Source organism: Triturus cristatus, chromosome 1_1, assembly GCF_964204655.1.
Source record: "Triturus cristatus chromosome 1_1, aTriCri1.1, whole genome shotgun sequence".
In the NCBI taxonomy this organism is placed as follows: domain Eukaryota; kingdom Metazoa; phylum Chordata; class Amphibia; order Caudata; family Salamandridae; genus Triturus; species Triturus cristatus.
Genome location: NC_140579.1, coordinates 71,324,216 through 71,344,770, shown reverse-complemented (window position 1 = coordinate 71,344,770; position 20,555 = coordinate 71,324,216). Strand labels below are relative to the sequence as shown.

General features: G+C 49.4%; 1 protein-coding gene and 1 pseudogene across 2 annotated transcripts in view; both read right to left on the bottom strand.

The window, feature by feature from the left end:
* Positions 1-20,555, bottom strand: part of LOC146869455 (E3 ubiquitin-protein ligase TRIM39-like) — a 193,281-nt gene that overhangs the window by 69,432 nt on the left and 103,294 nt on the right. The window lies entirely within an intron of this gene.
* On the bottom strand, positions 8,231-9,040 carry LOC146869456 (proteasome subunit beta type-11-like; annotated as a pseudogene).

Genomic DNA, 20,555 nt, shown 5'->3' with positions numbered 1-20,555 from the left:
ACATCCCTGCCTGGTCCCGGGGCAAGCAGGCTCAAAGGAAAGGCCCATCGGGAAGGGGCTGAGAGGCAGGAGCAGACCAGGGCCCCTGGGGGCCCCAGCGGGCGGGCCCGGGTGCTGCCTTCCCCTGTCTCAGAATCGCCGGACCTCACGGAGGTCTGACCGAGCAAACTCAGAGAAAAAGGACCATCGAGAAGGGGCTGAGAGGCAGGTGTGTACCCGGCCCCCTGGGGGCCCCGGCGGGCGGGCCCGGGTGCTGCCTTCCCCTGTCTCAGGATTGCCGGACCTCGCGGAGGTCTGACCCAGCAAACTCGGAGAAAAAGGACCATTGGGAAGGGGCTGAGAGGCAGGTGCGTAACCGGGCCCCTGGGTGCCCAGGCGGGCGGGCCCGGGTGTTACCTCCTTCTGTTTCCGAATCGCCGGACCTCACGGAGGTCTGACTGACCCTTCCCCAATTAATCCGGAGGAAAATTACCCCCCTTTCTTGTAATCCGTGCACACGAGGTGACAGAGGGGACCCAAGGCGCGAATTTACCCGACCTCCTGGAGCCCTCGCTGGGATCGGGGAGGCAAATGAGTCCTCATCGGGATTTCCAGGCAAACCCGGCCATCTAGTCGCCCCATTGGAAAGCATTGCGCGGGACCAGATGGCTGACTGGATAGGCGCGACCAGATGGCCAGGACCGAAAGGACTCCCATCTGCCCTCCCCGAGCCTTCGCGGTAGGGTTCCCGCCTGCCCATGTAGGGCTCAGGGGCTCCGCTTCCCGGGGGCTCGGGGACCCCGGATGGGACTCAAGCCCGGGGAAGGACCACCGGAGCTCTCGGGCCCGGACACCCGGGGAATGACTGCCCGGAAACCATGGAGCCCGTCCCGGGCACTTTGCCATGCCGCGGGCCGGAGGAGGGAGCCCTGGACGCCTAGGGAGGTGTTGCCTGGGCATAGCCCATCTGGTCCCTGGCAGAGAACTGCCAGCCCGGGAGGGGTGTCTCGGCATACCCTGCCCCTAGTAATCCGGACGAAGGCTACCCTTCTTTCTGTGAACCCGTGCGCACCGCGAGGCTCAGGGGACCCTAGGCACGAACGTGCCCGACCTCCTGGAGCTCTGGCTGGAATCCGGGAGGCAAATGAGCCCTCATCGGGACTTCCAGGCAGGCCCGGCCATCTGGTCGCCCCATTGGAAAGCATTGCGTGCGACCAGATGGCCGAGGGAAGATGTGCGACCAGATGGCCGGGACCGAAAGGACTCTCATATGCCCACCCAACGAGCCTTCACGGTAGGGTTCCCGCCTGCCCACGCAGGGCTCGGGGGCTCTGCTTCCCGGGGGCTCAGGGACCCCGGCTGGGACTCAAGCCAGGAGAAGGACCACCGGAGGTCTCGAGCCCGGACGCCCGGGGGATGACTGCCCGGGAACCATGGAGCCCGTCCCGGGCACTTTGCCACGCCGCGGGCCAGAGGAGGGAGCCCCGGACGCCTAGGGAGGTGTTGCCCAGGCTTAGCCCATCTGGTCCCCGGCAGAGAACCGCCAGCCCGGGAGGGGTGTCCCGGCATATTCTGCCCCTAGTAATCCGAAGGAAGGCTACCCCTCTTTCTGGAAACCCGTGCACACCGTGAGGCTCAGGGTACCCTAGGCGCGAACTTGCCGGACCTCCTGGAGCCCTGGCTGGGATCCGGGAGGCAAATGAGCCCTCATCAGGACTTCCAGGCCGGCCCGGCCGTCTGTCGCCCCATTGGAAGGCATTGCGTGCGACCAGATGGCCGGGACCGAAATAACGCCAATCTGCCTGCCCCGAGCCTTCGCGGGAGGGCTCCCGCCTGCCCTTGCAATGGCTCGGGGGCTGCAGGGCTCAGGGGCTGCAGGGCTCCGGGGCTGCAGGGCTCAGGGGGGATCGGAGACCCCATGCTGGGCCTCAGGCAATGGGAGACCCGCAGGCGCTCCTGGGGCCCAGCCGCCCGGGGGAGGACTGCCCGTGACCCATGTAGCCTTGCAGGTCTCCGGGACTCTGCACCACGGACCCTTGTCCCGGGCTGATGGACACTTGGCAGGCTGCAGGACAGGGGCTCCCAAACCCCAGGCCCTGACCGAAACCCAGGCCCCGGGGCCGGTCCCTGCTTCTCAACCCAGCCAGACGGGGAAATCGGGGAGCCTGCCCAGGCACAAGGGACCCCTGTCCCGGGCACACGGACCCTCAGGACGTGCGCTCGTTTTCCACACATTTTTTCCAAATTTCTGCGTAGTGGCACTACGCCAACTACGCCCAGCCCTACAAACCACCAGACATGTATTTACTTATAATCAGGGACTCATTAATTCCATGATTCAGAGGTCGTCGCTTTTACCCTTCAATTGTAGATTGCCACAGTTACCACATAATTCACCACCTGCTGAATAATATGCAGGTTAAAGGAAAGAAATGTTTCTAACTGAAAGGAATCAGAACATATTAAGCAATGAACTCCGACTGAAATGCAGTTCACAACAGCCTGCCTAAGATTAATGGACGCTTTTCGCCCACTGATCGCTGTTTTCAAGCATTAAAGAGGAGAAAAGTCTGCAGAAATAATGTTAATGTAATGGCCTGGCCAAGGGTCTTTAGCTACAGTGTCAAATGAAAATCTAAACATTAAAATACAATTTAAGCAAGGTTCAAATAATGATTCATTATTTGTCATAAAACCTTTCACTATTCATGCAACGCTATGTTTATTTCGCCATGTTCTCAAAGGTGCGGTTGTTTACAGTGTAATAAATGTTTAGCAGAATTCCAAATATTTTGCAACTGTTTTTCAAGTCTAGGAATTTGAATCTTAAAGTGCCTTCTAATGAAGCACACAGATAATAAATGTGTTTTGAACAATAATGTTCAACTATGCAGAAAAGTATTGTGCTTCCAGTAAAGCGCACATTGGAGTGGTATGCTTTTCAGGCTGCTCTGGAGAGACAGCTTTTGTGTCAAGTCATGTTCTGGCAGCAGGAAGTGCTGGGGCTGACTCCAAGCTGGATCACCTAAACTTGGGCACAATGAAGTATGAGATCTCCCTGAAGCAGCAATCGGGGTCAGACATAGATCAGGCATGGTCTAGAAAATTCCTTTACTTGAAAAACAGAAAAAGTAGCCCTGCATCCACCAAATGACAATACTCAGGAAGACCTATTGGCATCTCCTTGTTAAACAAAAAGGTTCATGGCATTTCTAAAGGTGCCCCCAAGCGTGTTCCTCCTCCCTTCAGTGTCGGGGTCCCTCCCTCCAGCTGCAGAAATGCAGACAATGCATTCCCACTGGCTCTGGGGTACAGGGAGATATCCTCGCCCTCATCATGAACCATGTTAAAACAGGAGGGTCCCACTCTGTTTTGTAATTAATACCGCAATGAAATCTTTAAGGGTACACATCAAAAGAATCTCCATTTTGATGCATTCGATGTTTGTATTTCTAACTTTTTATATTCTCCCACAATGCTTTGATCATGACGTCATCGCTTCATTCAAGCACAGCCTAAAGCTCCCAATATGATCCTATATATATATCAACCATTACTTTCCACTTAAACCCCTTGACCTGATCTTCTGTCCTTGCTGAAGTGGTCTAGCAGTAGCCTAGTAGTGGACAGACTGTTCGCCTGATTCTAGGGCCTCTCAAAAAGTAACTAATGTAGCACGTCCTCACCTGCAAATAATGATGTCTCTTTTTGCAGTTCGGATCCTCTGAGTGCATGCTGCCTCCAAAGTATACTCTATGTCACTAAAAGCCTTCATGGCAAATGCTGACCTTGTCTCAAGACTCCTGATTGCGGCCTCACCTGCAAATATTGATGTCTCTTTTTGCAGTTCGGATCCTCTGAGTGCATGCTGCCTCCAAAGTATACTCTATGTTACTAAAAGCCTTCATGGCACATGCTGACCTTATCTCAAGACTCCTGATTGCGGCCTCACCTGCAAATAATGATGTCTCTTTTTGCAGTTCGGATCCTCTGAGTGCATGCTGCCTCCAAAGTATACTCTATGTCACTAAAAGCCTTCATGGCAAATGCTGACCTTGTCTCAAGACTCCTGATTGCGGCCTCACCTGCAAATAATGATGTCTCTTTTTGTAGTTCGGATCCTCTGAGTGCATGCTGCCTCCAAAGTATACTCTATGTTACTAAAAGCCTTCATGGCACATGCTGACCTTGTCTCAAGACTCCTGATTGCGGCCTCACATGCAAATAATGATGTCTCTTTTTGCAGTTCGGATCCTCTGAGTGCATGCTGCCTCCAAAGTATACTCTATGTTACTAAAAGCCTTCATGGCACATGCTGACCTTGTCTCAAGACTCCTGATTGCGGCCTCACCTGCAAATAATGATGTCTCTTTTTGCAGTTCGGATCCTCTGAGTGCATGCTGCCTCCAAAGCATACTCTATGTTACTAAAAGCCTTCATGGCAAATGCTGACCTTGTCTCAAGACTCCTGATTGCGGCCTCACATGCAAATAATGATGTCTCTTTTTGCAGTTCGGATCCTCTGAGTGCATGCTGCCTCCAAAGTATACTCTATGTCACTAAAAGCCTTCATGGCAAATGCTGACCTTGTCTCAAGACTCCTGATTGCGGCCTCACCTGCAAATAATGATGTCTCTTTTTGCAGTTCGGATCCTCTGAGTGCATGCTGCCTCCAAAGCATACTCTATGTCACTAAAAGCCTTCATGGCAAATGCTGACCTTGTCTCAAGACTCCTGATTGCGGCCTCACCTGCAAATAATGATGTCTGTTTTTGCAGTTCGGATCCTCTGAGTGCATGCTGCCTCCAAAGTATACTCTATGTTACTAAAAGCCTTCATGGCAAATGCTGACCTTGTCTCAAGACTCCTGATTGCGGCCTCACCTGCAAATAATGATGTCTCTTTTTGCAGTTCGGATCCTCTGAGTGCATGCTGCCTCAAAAGTATACTCTATGTTACTAAAAGCCTTCATGGCAAATGCTGACCTTGTCTCAAGACTCCTGATTGCGGCCTCACCTGCAAATAATGATGTCTCTTTTTGCAGTTCGGATCCTCTGAGTGCATGCTGCCTCCAAAGTATACTCTATGTTACTAAAAGCCTTCATGGCAAATGCTGACCTTGTCTCAAGACTCCTGATTGCGGCCTCACCTGCAAATAATGATGTCTCTTTTTGTAGTTCGGATCCTCTGAGTGCATGCTGCCTCCAAAGTATACTCTATGTCACTAAAAGCCTTCATGGCAAATGCTGACCTTGTCTCAAGACTCCTGATTGCGGCCTCACCTGCAAATAATGATGCCTCTTTTTGCAGTTCGGATCCTCTGAGTGCATGCTGCCTCAAAAGTATACTCTATGTCACTAAAAGCCTTCATGGCAAATGCTGACCTTGTCTCAAGACTCCTGATTGCGGCCTCACCTGCAAATAATGATGTCTCTTTTTGCAGTTCGGATCCTCTGAGTGCATGCTGCCTCAAAAGTATACTCTATGTCACTAAAAGCCTTCATGGCAAATGCTGACCTTGTCTCAAGACTCCTGATTGCGGCCTCACCTGCAAATAATAATGTCTCTTTCTGCAGTTCGGATCCTCTGAGTGCATGCTCCCTCCAAAGTATACTCTATGTTACTAAAAGCCTTCATGGCAAATGCTGACCTTGTCTCAAGACTCCTGATTGCGGCCTCACCTGCAAATAATGATGTCTCTTTTTGCAGTTCGGATCCTCTGAGTGCATGCTGCCTCAAAAGTATACTCTATGTCACTAAAAGCCTTCATGGCAAATGCTGACCTTGTCTCAAGACTCCTGATTGCGGCCTCACCTGCAAATAATGATGTCTCTTTTTGTAGTTCGGATCCTCTGAGTGCATGCTGCCTCCAAAGTATACTCTATGTCACTAAAAGCCTTCATGGCAAATGCTGACCTTGTCTCAAGACTCCTGATTGCGGCCTCGCCGGTTTTCTTTGAATGCCTTTCTCCTTACAGTCCATCCTGTGCGGGCTCCTCTCTTTGAGTACAGCCGACCCTACGCCATGTGTATGTTCATCTGAAGCCCTTTTATTGTATTGTGCTTCATCTTGAAGATCATAACCTGTTATTCTTTGAAAGTCATACCCTGCAACCTAGCAATCTCTTCTAGCTGATCTGCGAATCCCATCAACCGTCTGCATAAACCCATGTACTCCCAACCCCCATTAATGATCACATCTAACTCCTACTAGTTTAATACACCACAAATAGACAGTAGTGGATGCATGGAATGGTCCCCCGCAGAGCACAAGACAAATCCCAGTAGTGAACACCAGCAAATAACCACTGGATTCAGCATTAACCTTGTGTTCAGGCAAAGTGCGCTGCCCAGAGTAGAACACTTCAACGCCCCTTCAGGGGTAGTAAGCGCTATATAAATGCAATCCCAATCTGCCTGGATACTGATATCAAAGCCGAGGAGCAGCCTCGCTGATCAATGAGATGTGGAGGCTTGATGGCAAAGCCGGGCTGCAACTGACCCCACCACAGTCTGCACAGCCATGGTTTGTACTTGCGGTGCAAGAGCAAAGACTGGGCTGATGGCTGCAGGGTCTGTGGAGATGCAGAATACAGGAACATTAGAAGGAAGGGATATGCATGGATTCCTGCATACATAGCAGACCCTTGATGACCTCTTCTGAGGTCTTTGGATGCGCCTTGCTGCTGTGTCCCAACCTAGTCCTGTCTGAGGAAGGTGCGCCCCTCTGCCCATGGAATGAGACTGCTCAGGGTTGGATTGGTAAGACGGGCACTCAGGCAATGGGCCAGTATCGGAGTTGCAGCTGTGGGCTGCTTTTTTGGGCAGCGGGCTGGCCGCTTTGGGCTGTCTGTGCTGTTCAGATGCCGCCAGTGGCTCAGTGGGGGCTTGAACGGCCTTTCTGGAGGCATATGGGCTTCTGTTACCCCCCTCTTACCAGGGAGGTGACACTCTCAGCCTGTTACTGGGCCAGCCCATTAATGAATGCAGAGTTGGCAGGGTGCCTGAGAAGATGCCTCACTTATATTCAGGTGTGGTTCACTAGTGTGAACTAATCTGTGCACAGAGTGCAGGCAACATTTGCATTTTTTGATCGCAGTGAAGTCAAGAAAGCATGCCTCTATTAGAGTAACACCCCCTCCTTCTTTTCATAAAACTTAAATCACTGAAGCAGTATTTATCGGAAAGGAACAAGCCGCAAATATGGGCCACTTTTTTTTGCGTGCCCGGGGTGATTTGTTTATCCCAATCGAACCCTAACCCTGCTGCCTTCCTTCTGGAGACGTGAGTCCTGGTGCCACTGGCCCTGCCTGGCCCAACTCACCCTTTTCTCCTGCCCACGGGCACTGGCTGTACATGGCCCTGGTCTTGTGGCTGTGATTATCGAGCATAGTATGGGGTAATGATACAACTCCTACAGCGCTGCTTGCCATTCCATACATTGGCATACCATAGTTCAGTGGCTTACTGTTCCTGCCACGGATCAGCAAAACCAACTGGGCTTTTCATCCTGGAATAAAAACAAGCACAACTGATTGAGCCCTAAGAAAAATATCTTATTCAAAACAGTGCCTATCAGATAGAATGGCATCAGGCACCATATAAAAAAATAATTATTAATGCATATACATATTTTTACATTTATAATCATGAAGCATTATACTATAAAGCCTCTGCGGTGTTAGAGATTGCGCTCCTGCTCGGGTGTGTTCATCTTAAACGCCTGCATGATGATATAAGACAGAATTAAAATGCGGCGCCTGCTCGTGGAAGCTGCTGCCAATTAATACCAATTAACAGAGTTCAACCCGTTATTAGAAAAAATAGAACCGTAAGACCTGGCAGAATTTAACAAAATGCTGCCGTCAGGTTTGTGAGCGGTTGACAGAAGAGAAAAGTGAGGCTTTTTGGGGGGAAAAAGAACATATATTGGCACGGTGACCATGAGGTGGCAGCCTGGCTTCCGCCACCTATTGTTGTTCGTTGGGTTTGTCATCGAAAATGCCCTCTCCTGTGACATCATCCAAAATGGTGGGGCCCCCGGAAGAATGAGGTGTGTGCGTGGTAGAAAAGACTCGCTCCCTCTCTCCCGTTCTTCGACAGACAAGTCCCTGACGAGAAGGCCACAGAATGTTCAAAGAAGGGCCCCTCCGACCCCTCCCCCCCTTCCCCCACCCCACACTTCTCACTTAAACCCAAGAGACTTCAGTCTCCCTTGCTCGAGCCCTGCTGACCATCCTTCCGCACCCCTCTAGCCTTCATCGTCTTTACCATTGGAGTCCCGTTGGCGTTCCTCACCAGGGACCTGTTTGCCGTCCTCTCATCCATCCAGTCCGTAATAGGAAAGGAAGACGTCCCGACGGCCAACTTTCATCCAGCCCCTTTCCTGCACGTGGTAGAGGTCCACATTGCCACCGGAGTAGGCATCGCGGTGCGTGGCGTGACTGACGGCTCTCTGTGCCAGGTCGTAGGCTTCTGGGATAGACATCTCGTAGTGGTAGCCGGAATCCAACACGCCGTAGGCATAGGGTGACCCCGAGCCCACTGAAAACAGATGCCCTTTCAGACGGCTGCCATCACTGTACACATAGTAGAGCGCGGGGCCAGTGCGGTCCCAGCCGCACAGCGTGGAGGCCACGCACACGTCCATGCCCCGGTAACGGTACAGCATGGTCGACCAGAGCTTGGCTGCGCCAGCCACTGTTAGCCGGTGCCCGTGGCGCAGCTCGTAGAGGCGGCACTCTCGCGCCAGCACCCGCACCCAGGTGGCGCAGTCGGCAGAGCTGCCGGAAGTAGTGGCTAGCAGGTGACTGTGTACGGGATGGACCTTCTCTGCGAACGGACAGGCCACCAGGGGGCCACAGGAGGCGCGGGTATCTGCAGCCACGATCACCCCGTGCTGGAAGGTGAAGGCCAGCGTGGTGGTGCCGTGTGTGGACTCAAGGCGGCAGCCTGGGGGCACATCGAGGCCCCTGCAGGCCGTAGGCAGCCATGCATCACTAGGGCTGATAGCTGCTGGACCCCGGGGTTCACTGAGCCCACACACTGCCTGTAGGGCCATGGTGCTCCAGCGCCAGTGTGACGAGGTCGCCGTGGCCCTTGTGGTTTATGCCTCACACTGCCCTGCTCTTGTAATGTGGGTCCCCCCCTCACTGAACACACCCACCGACGCGGCTTCTAGAGGCCCCCGTGCCCCACGCATCCATCAACATGGCAGGTAATGGCTTTGGATTGAACATCACCAACACCTTGGACGCTTCCAAGTCAGGGTCACGCGTAGGGATACGATTCCAGGCGTCACGCTCAGTGAGTTCCAGGCGTCACGCTCAGTGAGTTCCAGGCGTCACGCTTAGAGGTAGCATTCCGCGCAGCCAAACGCTACGTTAGAATGAATCTTCACTATTTAGATAGCTGTGATATCATTATCCCTGCATCTCCCCACTCCCTCTTACCTAACACTTCACGACTGTCAGTGCTTATCTCAGGAGTAAGATAGGTATAGGAATTCAGATGCAGTATGGAACATTAAATAACACTTGATAGCAACAATGCCCTGTCGGTGACTTACATTAGTAAAAAGAGAATCACTTTATTTAGAGGGAACTAAAGGAGGGGCACAATTGCTTACATTTTAAGATACACGCCGTGGTGGCCTCTTGGCTCCAGGTCAGGCCCAGGCCCTTAAGGTGCCCTCAAGCAGGGGGTTCCAGTCAGCTGTGCCGTGCGCAGGTGTTCTCAGATAAGAAACCACTCCTGCTGGCTAGCATAGTCCAGTTCCTCCCCGTCTCAAAGTAAAAAGAAACACACACACACACACACATTCTCTCTCTCTCTCTCTCTCTCTCTCTCTCTCACACTCTCTCTCTCCCTCCCCCCCTCTCTCTCTCTCTCTCTCTCTCTCTCTCTCTCTCTCTCTCTCTCACCAATCAAACTGGAGGAAGCAGTGCTTTGCAATGTGCTGTTTTGTTGGGTGCAATTGGTTGAAAGTTTATTCGTTGTCTAGTTTCACAATTGCTTACCTGTGTAAATTTGCAGCATGACTCTGATCTAGGAAGATCTCTGTGGATGTGCTAAAAGATCTAAAGGGGGGGGGGGGGGGGCAATTGCCCATTGCTCCAGCAGAACATAGCATTTGCACTATGTGCACCACATCTCGGGTAGGGGACTTATGATGCAGTGTTGTGTATCCTACATCGAAGTCCCAGACAGTACAAACGCAATGGGTCCTTTTGGGCACTTCTCAGCCCTTCAGTGGGGAGAGCTTGTGGGCCTTTCTCCACAGTGGCACGGGTACAAAGGGCCTGTGCCCCTTGACTAAACTCTACCTGATACTACTGTCAACCCGTTGAACTCATTGGGCACCAAGTATAACATGGCTCAGGTGTCTGATCTAAATCCAGCTGTAGAATGGAAATACAATTCTCTCAACCGTCCCTGGTGTCCATATGATTAACCATCACTGCATCCTTTCCGGGCTTACAGAGACCTTACCTTCAAACAAGACACCGTTCTGTGCATGGGGCATGATTAGTTCTACAATGCCTTGAAAAAGGGACAATTGGAAATTTCACCTAAATAGTGGACCTGCATTCCTGGCATACTGATACAATGGGGTACACTGTAAGTACGCACTCGGAGGAATCATGTCACTGATCCCCCAGCTTTGAAGAGCCTGGCTTTCTGTTATTAGCTTCCGACTGAAACCTGCGCACCGCCCACAAATTCGAACGAATGCCCTCCTCACTCCCCAGAAATTGCATCATTACCAGTCAATATTAGTATCAAAACAGACCTTGGAAAAAACTATGTTCACAGATCTGTTATATCCTTGCAAATGAGAAGTTCGTTTACTTTATGAGGTTCTGGATCTGTGTCATTGTGGGAGAACGCACTTTCTTTGAGCTGGTGCCCTTCGGGCCAAAGCTAGTTTAATGGTTTGTGATTGATATGTAGTATAACTTCTCAATCTTTTTTTTTATTACGGTTTTAGAGTTTCTATAATGTTTTTATTCAGGTTGAATACAGTAAATTAAAAGTTAGCATAGCATGTTATTTAAGACCTAATGATTTATTTAAGTATCAATGTTTTCTCAAACAATCTTTTCACCTCTTACATTTAAAGTATTTGAGAACAGTCTTATGGTGGTCAAACCTCCTGCTGTCACAGGTGCGGAACTGTACCATCGCACTACGATCCTAGGTACACTAGGCGGAGATCCCTCAGGAATGGGAGGGTTGACACATTGAGCATGTTCTGATAGTCTGACAGTTTAGCAGTCTGATAGTCAGTCTGACAGGTGGTCAGTCCAGACCTTGTCCACCACACTATTCTTTAGGCTAGGGCTTTGGGGCACGTGGAGGACTTTGGAATTCTACCAGCCAACAAGCAACTTTACCTACTTGCCCGTTGACCCTCATGAAGGGTAAGGTCAAAAACCAGGATTATAAATTGATTTATCTATAGCTGGGTGATATACAAAGAGGTGTTTTTAGGTCTCGCTGAGACAGCGAAAGCTGTCTCTTTGAGACATTTTGTAAGTGGATTTTTGAAAGTGCTTCCCTGGCATAGAGCTACAGTGCACGAGGCGTGCATGCGCGCAAAGCAGCCATATGGCTTTACGTCGCTCTCCCTGCCTCTTTGACCCTTGCATTCCCCCCTCCCTTCTCACCCAGCCCTTTGATGCTCTGCTCCATTGCTTCCACTTTCACCGCTTTGATGTTTGGATAACATGGGATTAAGCTACTTTGCAGGCACTGATATTAAGCACGACGCTATGTTACACTGCGGTTATTTCACGGATTGGAGACAACTTTATGTAATGGGAGCGCATGTTATTATTGCAGCTTTTTTAAAGCAGCGCGTTCCCCGCTTCCGTCGTTCCATCAAGTCTCTCTATCTCCCTCCCCCTTTCTATCTCTCTTTCGCCCTCCCTCCCTCACCTCTCAATTAACAGTTTAATGCAACCCTCGGAGGTGTCCACTGAGCTCTTTTACACGCTCTGTCCTGGCGCCGACCCCTGGCACTCTCCGATGCCCTCACCCCTTTCCACAGTTTAATGCAACCCTCGGAGGTGTCCACTGAGCTCTTTTACACGCTCTGTCCTGTGGCCGACCCCTGGCACTCTCCGATGCCCTCACCCCTTTCCACAGTTTAATGCAACCCTCGGAGGTGTCCACTGAGCTCTTTTACACGCTCTGTCCTGGCGCCGACCCCTGGCACTCTCCGATGCCCTCACCCCTTTCCACAGTTTAATGCAACCCTCGGAGGTATCCACTGAGCTCTTTTACACGCTCTGTCCTGGCGCCGACCCCTGGCACTCTCCGATGCCCTCACCCCTTTCCACAGTTTAATGCAACCCTCGGAGGTGTCCACTGAGCTCTTTTACACGCTCTGTCCTGGCGCCGACCCCTGGCACTCTCCGATGCCCTCACCCCTTTCCACAGTTTAATGCAACCCTCGGAGGTGTCCACTGAGCTCTTTCACACGGTCTGTCCTGGCGCCGACCCCTGGCACTCTCCGATGCCCTCACCCCTTTCCACAGTTTAATGCAACCCTCGGAGGTGTCCACTGAGCTCTTTTACACGCTCTGTCCTGGCGCCGACCCCTGGCACTCTCCGATGCCCTCACCCCTTTCCACAGTTCAATGCAACCCTCGGAGGTGTCCACTGAGCTCTTTTACACGCTCTGTCCTGGCGCCGACCCCTGGCACTCTCCGATGCCCTCACCCCTTTCCACAGTTTAATGCAACCCTCGGAGGTGTCCACTGAGCTCTTTTACACGCTCTGTCCTGTGGCCGACCCCTGGCACTCTCCGATGCCCTCACCCCTTTCCACAGTTTAATGCAACCCTCGGAGGTGTCCACTGAGCTCTTTTACACGCTCTGTCCTGGCGCCGACCCCTGGCACTCTCCGATGCCCTCACCCCTTTCCACAGTTCAATGCAACCCTCGGAGGTGTCCACTGAGCTCTTTTACACGCTCTGTCCTGGCGCCGACCCCTGGCACTCTCCGATGCCCTCACCCCTTTCCACAGTTTAATGCAACCCTCGGAGGTATCCACTGAGCTCTTTTACACGCTCTGTCCTGGCGCCGACCCCTGGCACTCTCCGATGCCCTCACCCCTTTCCACAGTTTAATGCAACCCTCGGAGGTGTCCACTGAGCTCTTTCACACGGTCTGTCCTGGCGCCGACCCCTGGCACTCTCCGATGCCCTCACCCCTTTCCACAGTTTAATGCAACCCTCGGAGGTATCCACTGAGCTCTTTTACACGCTCTGTCCTGGCGCCGACCCCTGGCACTCTCCGATGCCCTCACCCCTTTCCACAGTTTAATGCAACCCTCGGAGGTATCCACTGAGCTCTTTTACACGCTCTGTCCTGGCGCCGACCCCTGGCACTCTCCGATGCCCTCACCCCTTTCCACAGTTTAATGCAACCCTCGGAGGTATCCACTGAGCTATTTTACACGCTCTGTCCTGGCGCCGACCCCTGGCACTCTCCGATGCCCTCACCCCTTTCCACAGTTTAATGCAACCCTCGGAGGTGTCCACTGAGCTCTTTTACACGCTCTGTCCTGGCGCCGACCCCTGGCACTCTCCGATGCCCTCACCCCTTTCCACAGTTTAATGCAACCCTCGGAGGTGTCCACTGAGCTCTTTTACACGCTCTGTCCTGGCGCCGACCCCTGGCACTCTCCGATGCCCTCACCCCTTTCCTTCGCTGGCAGCCCCAGTCCACATCTCCCCTCTCCTCCCAATCTGTTCCCCTGCCGTCGCCAGCGCCTGGCTCTCACCGCGAGGAGGTCTTCCCTCTTCCAAGCCCTCCAGCGCCATTAGAATTCACGTGGAGCGGCTAAAAATGCACGTCTTAACAGCTGCTAATACTTTATTTTTACACAAAGCCCTCGAGAATATGCAAATAGGAGGCTGGCCCAGCTGATATGTCACCATGCCCCTTCTCTTCTCGAGGACAGAGAGAAAGTTGTCCTTTCGAGCTGTCCCTGATGTATAATCCTGGCTGCTGCTCCCTATTTTAATTACTCTACTTAAGTGCTCAAATAATAAATATTGACTTGTTTTAACATAGCGGTTCATTCTACACTTCCGTCGGCTTGCAGCACTGTATGTAACTGGTGTCTGTATCATCGAATATAATAACCCTGGGAAGATGAGCCTGCAAGGGCGAGGATTAACCCAGTGACCTGCCGAGGACCACCTACTTATGGCTCGCTGAGCCATGCTTTTGAATGTTGTCGAATGGTAAGCAAAGGTGTCTGTCATGTATTCAAACACAAATTAAGGATGCAAAGTTTGTTTAAGAATCTGTTCAATCTTTTAAATATATTTTGAACTCACCAAGCTGGTCTTCTCTACCAACAATTTCTGGTATTCTTATTAGAACAGGAGTAGCACCCGGAGTTCACCCACTGCTATCTTACCTACATAGTGCCCCGGGGGGACAACGGCCCGCCCACCCCCTCATATTTGAGGGAATCTCTGCCAAGAAAGGCCTGTCCAGTTGCTGTTCAACTATACAAATACCGCAGACCAAATACCTGCCCTTTTATGCAACAATAAAAACCGCTGGCAATAAACACATACCAGACATCCATTAAATCAACAATAAGAAACTCTCAATGCGAGACGAAAAAAGAAACGTTCCAGGCAGGAGACAGGGTTACAAATAAATGTGGCAACACTATAGCGTGTTGCGCAAAATAAATACAGTCAGGCGACAGATGCCAGAGATTAACACCCGCAAGAGGACCGAGTTACAGCACATTTAAGAGAGGGTGTGCTTCTCCATGACGTTTGGGAATGCAGAGTGCAGACACTAATGGCTGACCCTGGGACATTTGGACCTACTTACAATAATGCAAAACCAAAGGGGATGATGAATTAAACCCAGATCAGTTGACTGGGGGTGAGTGCTTGCAATGTTCAACACTCCGTCCATCATCCCCTTTGGTTTTCCTACTTACAATAATCCCAGCTTCAACATTTGTCCAAGATTTGTGTGATTCAGGGAGCACCTCTTTGCCTCCCTGTGCCTTAGACTGTAAACGTGACTTATCTTAAAATAACTGCAAATTCCCAAAAATATGTCTCTTTCCACATCCTTAATTTTGAAATCTTCGCCAGGGTCCACGGTACAGCCTGTTGTAAGCAGTGCTTAATTTGAGCCAGTGGTTGTATGTAACCCATTCAATATTTCTCCAAGGTGCGTCGGGTTGAATCGGGAGAGAAGTAGCCCCTAGATGGATCTTGGAGCTCCCCACTGGACTTGTCTCAATTTAAGAAGTTGAAGGTGACAATTTCAAATACCTGTAATGTAGAAAACATTTGGTCCTACAAGAACGACAATGAGGTCTTGCCCTTAGAGGTTTTAGGAGATTCAGGCCTACATAAGTTATCAATGGGACGGATCACTCAGTCCTAGTTGCCACTCCCTCAGATCCTAAACGCCCAGCTCTTTGTGAGCTTCCTACAATTTCCACTGAACGCATGATCAAACGTATAAAAATATTCAACTCCGAAGCTCCTTCGGACCCTTGCCCCACTAAAGTGTTGCACGATATAGCCGATTCTATTGCACCTTCACTGGCTTTAATGCTCAAGAAAAGTTCTAAAATCTGACTGTTTTCCTGCCAAATAGAACAAGCATTTGCAATGCAATAGGTCTCGCATTTGCAAGAGTTTCAGCTATTAGCATTGTTAATGACAATGTCTTTTATTTATGTATTTATTTTTAAAACCAATAAATAAAAGGCATTGTTATTTACAATGCCAATAGCTTAAACTCTCGCAAATGCGAGACCTATTGCATTGCAAGCCGATGAATGGAAATGTCCTTTTATGAAGCTGAGCAATGCTCTTATGCTTTATGTTTGAAACTCATCAAGTAATTATCAATAATGATGAGTGATGTAAAATGCTCTTATTTTCAGAGGAATTGTAAAATAAAAAGTACTCTGGGGACATGAGCTGAGCTGTACATGCAGGGAGCTTAGGACTTTGTGATCACGTCTTTTATTAGCACTCTGAGGCAGTCTCCTGCCTGTGATTGCCATGCAAACAGCGATAAGCTAGATTTCACAAATGGAAATATAACAAGAACATGGAGAATTGTAAAGGTTATTTTGCGCATTGGAAACATTCCAACATTTTCTGCATATTAAGGAATAGATGACCTTATAACTTAGGTAAAGTGACAACGTGTTAAACCAAATGGGAGGTAAGCTTGGTTGGAATATTTAACAAGCATTTTCAATGCAATAGGTCTCGCATTTACGCGAGTTTAAGCTAGTGGCATTGTAAATGACAATGCCTTCTATCTATGTTTTAAAAACTAAAACAAAAATAAAAGGAATTGGTATTTGCAATGTCAATAGCTCAAACTCGCGTAAATGCGAGACCTATTGCAGTGCAAATGCTTGTTAGTCATTGTTCATCTGTTTGAGGCAGACACCGTTTTATGCGGTACATGCGGCATAGCCGTAATTACTTGCCCAATTCAGCTTGTGCAAAATCCATTATTTCCATTGACTCTGATCACAAAACATTTGTGCAAAAACAAGCTTTCTATTTTGTTCGGAAAATATTTGTAAATATTTTACTGGTTATAACTACACATTATTTTAATTTAACACCTTGGAATTTCACGTGTATTCAGTATTGGCACTGCTCATATCAGTTACTTCTGTACTCAAACAGGAGCTGTTCATTAAAGGTCAGAGGTCAGAACCTACCAGTGATTACAATAAAAAGCTGAGTTTTCTTTCTCGTGGTAGACACTGAAAAAAGTGAATAAAACATAAAAGACCCTTTTACTCTCCTCGTCTTGCATAGTTAGTAGTCACTATTAACTATTGCCAAATCCAAAGTAAACATGAGATATATAGACTTCTGCGAATTTTAGGTGTGCACCTTTAATTGTTTGTATGTCTTTCTTTAGCAGACGTCCTGGTGCTGTAAAGTGTATTGATCACTAATTTCCTTCGTCATGCTCTCTCCTCTGTTTGTGGTTTATTACAGCTTAAGACGTTTCAGGCTGATGCTGAAAGAAGAGAGAGGGGCTTCACCTGGATTCTTTGAATAGTGTAAGGATGGAAAGTCCTTCAGGGTCAGTGTAAGACATGAGAGTTGAATATCTCCACAACATGTCTGCAGCTTGCAACACTCCTGTGCGTCATCAGAACAATTCTCTGTCTACCATGTACCAGGGCTCCCCTGAGAATCTGTAATTATGTAATATACTATGCACATAACCACAGATGTGTACGTTATACCCCAGAGAGTACATACATATCCCGCTGTTCTTATGCCAGTCTAAACTTTGTCCTAACAGGCTGCACCAAGATGGGCCAATCCCCGTGTGGACATTTACTGACACATATATGAATGATTTAATTATGTAAAAATATGCATGCAGGTTTTTATCCATACATTTCAGTCATTCATTAAAAATATCCTGATGTGAGGTTTCTATTGTGTTCTATTTTTAGGTCTGGCGTTAACCAAGACCTTTTGATTGTACTAAAATATATATAATATACTAACATATAGCGGCTTCCAGCCACCCCTTTTCATCCATTGGTCTGTTGTTGTGTCATTCACATTTTGCCTCCACCCACTACACCATGTAGCATGGGGCAGAGGGTCAGCCTACTAAAGCCACTGGTTAACGTCACTTTGAGTGACTGCATTTCGCTCACTCACAAGGAGCACATCCACACATAAGCCAGTTCCCTTCAGTGGCAGTATTTTTTGTTCTTACTTTATAATTACTTTAGTCTTGCCTTTGTGTTTAGAGGGTTCTGATGTGAACACAGGGCACATGACATCTTTAGCAGATCCCAGCTCTTGCCATTGCTGTTGTAAATTCCTTTTGGAATGTTTTGCTTTTCTGGCAGCTGCTATTTCACATGATTGAGTTAGTTTGAAACTGTTCTGTATTAATTTATTTTATTTTCACTTTATTTATTTTTCTCTTTTTTCTTTCTTTCTTCCTTTCTTTCTCCTTTCTTTCATCTTCTTTCCTTCTATCTTTCTCTCTTTCCTTCTCCCTGTTTCTTTCTTTCTCTTTCTTTTGCTCTTTCTATTACTTTTTACTTTCTTTCAACTTTTTTCCCTTTTTTCTGTCCTTCCTTCATTTTTCTCTCGTTCTTTCTTTATTTTTCGCTTTCTTTCTCTTTCCTTCTTTCTTTCACTTTCCATGTTTCTTTCTTTCTCTTGCCTTATCACCCTTGCTTTCTTTCATCTCTTCTTTAAATGCTTCCTTCTGTCTTTCTTTCTTTCCTTCTCTTTTTTCCTTCTCTCTATATTCCTTTCTTTCATTCTCTTTCTTTCCGTCTTTATGTCCTTCTTTCTTTCTTTCCTTGTCTTTCTTTCTTCCTTTCTTTCTTTCCTTCTCTGTTTCTTTTCTTCTCTCATTCTGTCTTTCCTTTTTTTCTTGCCTTTTTTCAGAACCCTTAAAGAGGGCCAAGGGGCATGTAGGGGCTACTGGGCTCAACCGTGGTGGTTGAGGCCTTCTACAGCTGATGTCCCAGGGCTATACCTACTATGGGTCCGGATCAACTGGGACAGGTATCCTTTCTGCACTTGACTCCCAGGGGTAGCTGTGGTTGAGCACTCACGGCTCCCTTGGGGGCATTTAGATACAGTTCAATGAACACGTCTCATAACTCAAAGGGCAAACAGTACGAGCAATAAATCAATTTCCAGTCCAATACTCGCTTTTATAGAAAAAAGACGCATTTTATTTCTAACACTACAAATACAAAGGTAAATGACATTCGGAAGCAATAACGCAATCTTCCTTCAAGCCTGGGCTCTAGAAGTTGTCAGGCAGATCTCTGTTCCCACCCGCCTTCTTGTAATGTGTTTGGCGTTTTTCCACATTTAGTGGTGGCTGCATCCAGGTAATGCAAACTATTAGGCCGCACTCAACAGTTTTCCCTTTGACACTTGAGGAATTATTCAAAAGCGTCCATGGTGCCGTAGCAGCGTTAGCAGCAAGTCCTCCGGGGCCACAAAGGCCCAGTTCCAGTCTTACCCGCTCTGGCGCTGTGGCAATGTTCATTGGTGAAGCGAGTGCCCTCTCCTCTGGCTCTCATGAGTCCGGATGGTGCAGGGTAAGAATGTGCCGCTCCCGATGTACGCAGCAGCACCCAGCGGCCCAGTCTCTCACTGTCAAGCAGCGCTGCCACTTCTTTCCAGTGATCAGAGCTTCTCCGGCTCTGCAGACACAAAGCTAAGCTGCTCTTCCCCCTCGCGAAAGGGGGAGGGGGGGCTGGTGTCGTCCTCTGGCTCCCAACCGTAGCTCCAATGAGGGTATTATGTCTTCGGCAGTGTCTTGATGATCCTCGGGGAATCCGTCAGGTTAGATCTAATCGTGTGGACTAGACCCACTGATCACAGCAGTATTGCTTAGGCCTGAACCCATGGCCAAAGTGATACCGGCAGCCCCATGTTAATCATGATCCAGGCGCAGACTCTCCTTATGCAATCACCCTCACTATGTTGGCCCCTCCAGGCATAAGGAGTCGCTGATTTCGGCAGTCACAAGTCCGGCACTCCTGGCCCAAAATCACTTCACCTGTGACAACTACTGGAATACGATGTCTCCGCAGCGGAGTGACCTGGTGCACCGTGCTTCCGATACGGCTCAGAACAAGGCACCCCTTTCTTGGCATTCTGGCGTTGCACAGGCGATATTGCACACGGGCCACTGCCTGATCGGTGCACAGCCTCACACCTCACCCAGGGAATGCACGTGCAGGGCTCCCCCCTGGACCTCGCTCCCTCCAACGCTCTCCTCACCCTCACAGGGCACGCGAGTCTTGGCAAGCAGGCAGGCGCTGGTGCTCCAGGGGAGGTAATCTTGGTGTCCTGGGTGATGACCCCTCACCTAGCATGGACCCCGCAGGCCTTTGCACCGAGGCAGGAGTCTTGTAGAGCTTCCCCTCCTCACACAGCCTGTCTGGCTGCTTGGCAGAAGACCAGTATTTGAGGACTCGAACCTCCCCTTCTTATAGTCCTTTTCCAGACACCAAATGTGATTTAGAGTCTGAGTCTTTGAAGGTCTATTTTGGGGTTCTGCTTCTTTATAAAGTGGGCACCTCTCTTTTTCTTTCCTCATGACACATGTCTGTCACAGCAGGCAAGACTTTGAAGCTGATTGTCCCATGGGAGTGACCAGACTTCACACCTGGATGTCACCCACAGTGATATGTGCATCTAAAGGTTAATCCCAGACCCCAGCCCTCCTCTTTATGACTCCCTTTTCAGCCCTAACTCTCTTCCTGAGATGTGTCCAGGCCCCTTCCTTCTGATCTCTCACAGATTCAAAGAGCATCTTTTGAAGTGTGAAGGGAGTCGCTTCCTTCTCCTTCCAGTGTGTGTCCCACCCATCTCACGGGAATGCAGCAATACACAATCTGTCTGGGGGATCACTCTCCCAAACACACACCCACACGCTGACAGCACACCCACTCACCATCTGCGCGCTGCACAGCACTTCATGTATTGTACTTCACTCAAGCACACATGCAACCAGGGCAAGCTTTCATAGTGCACA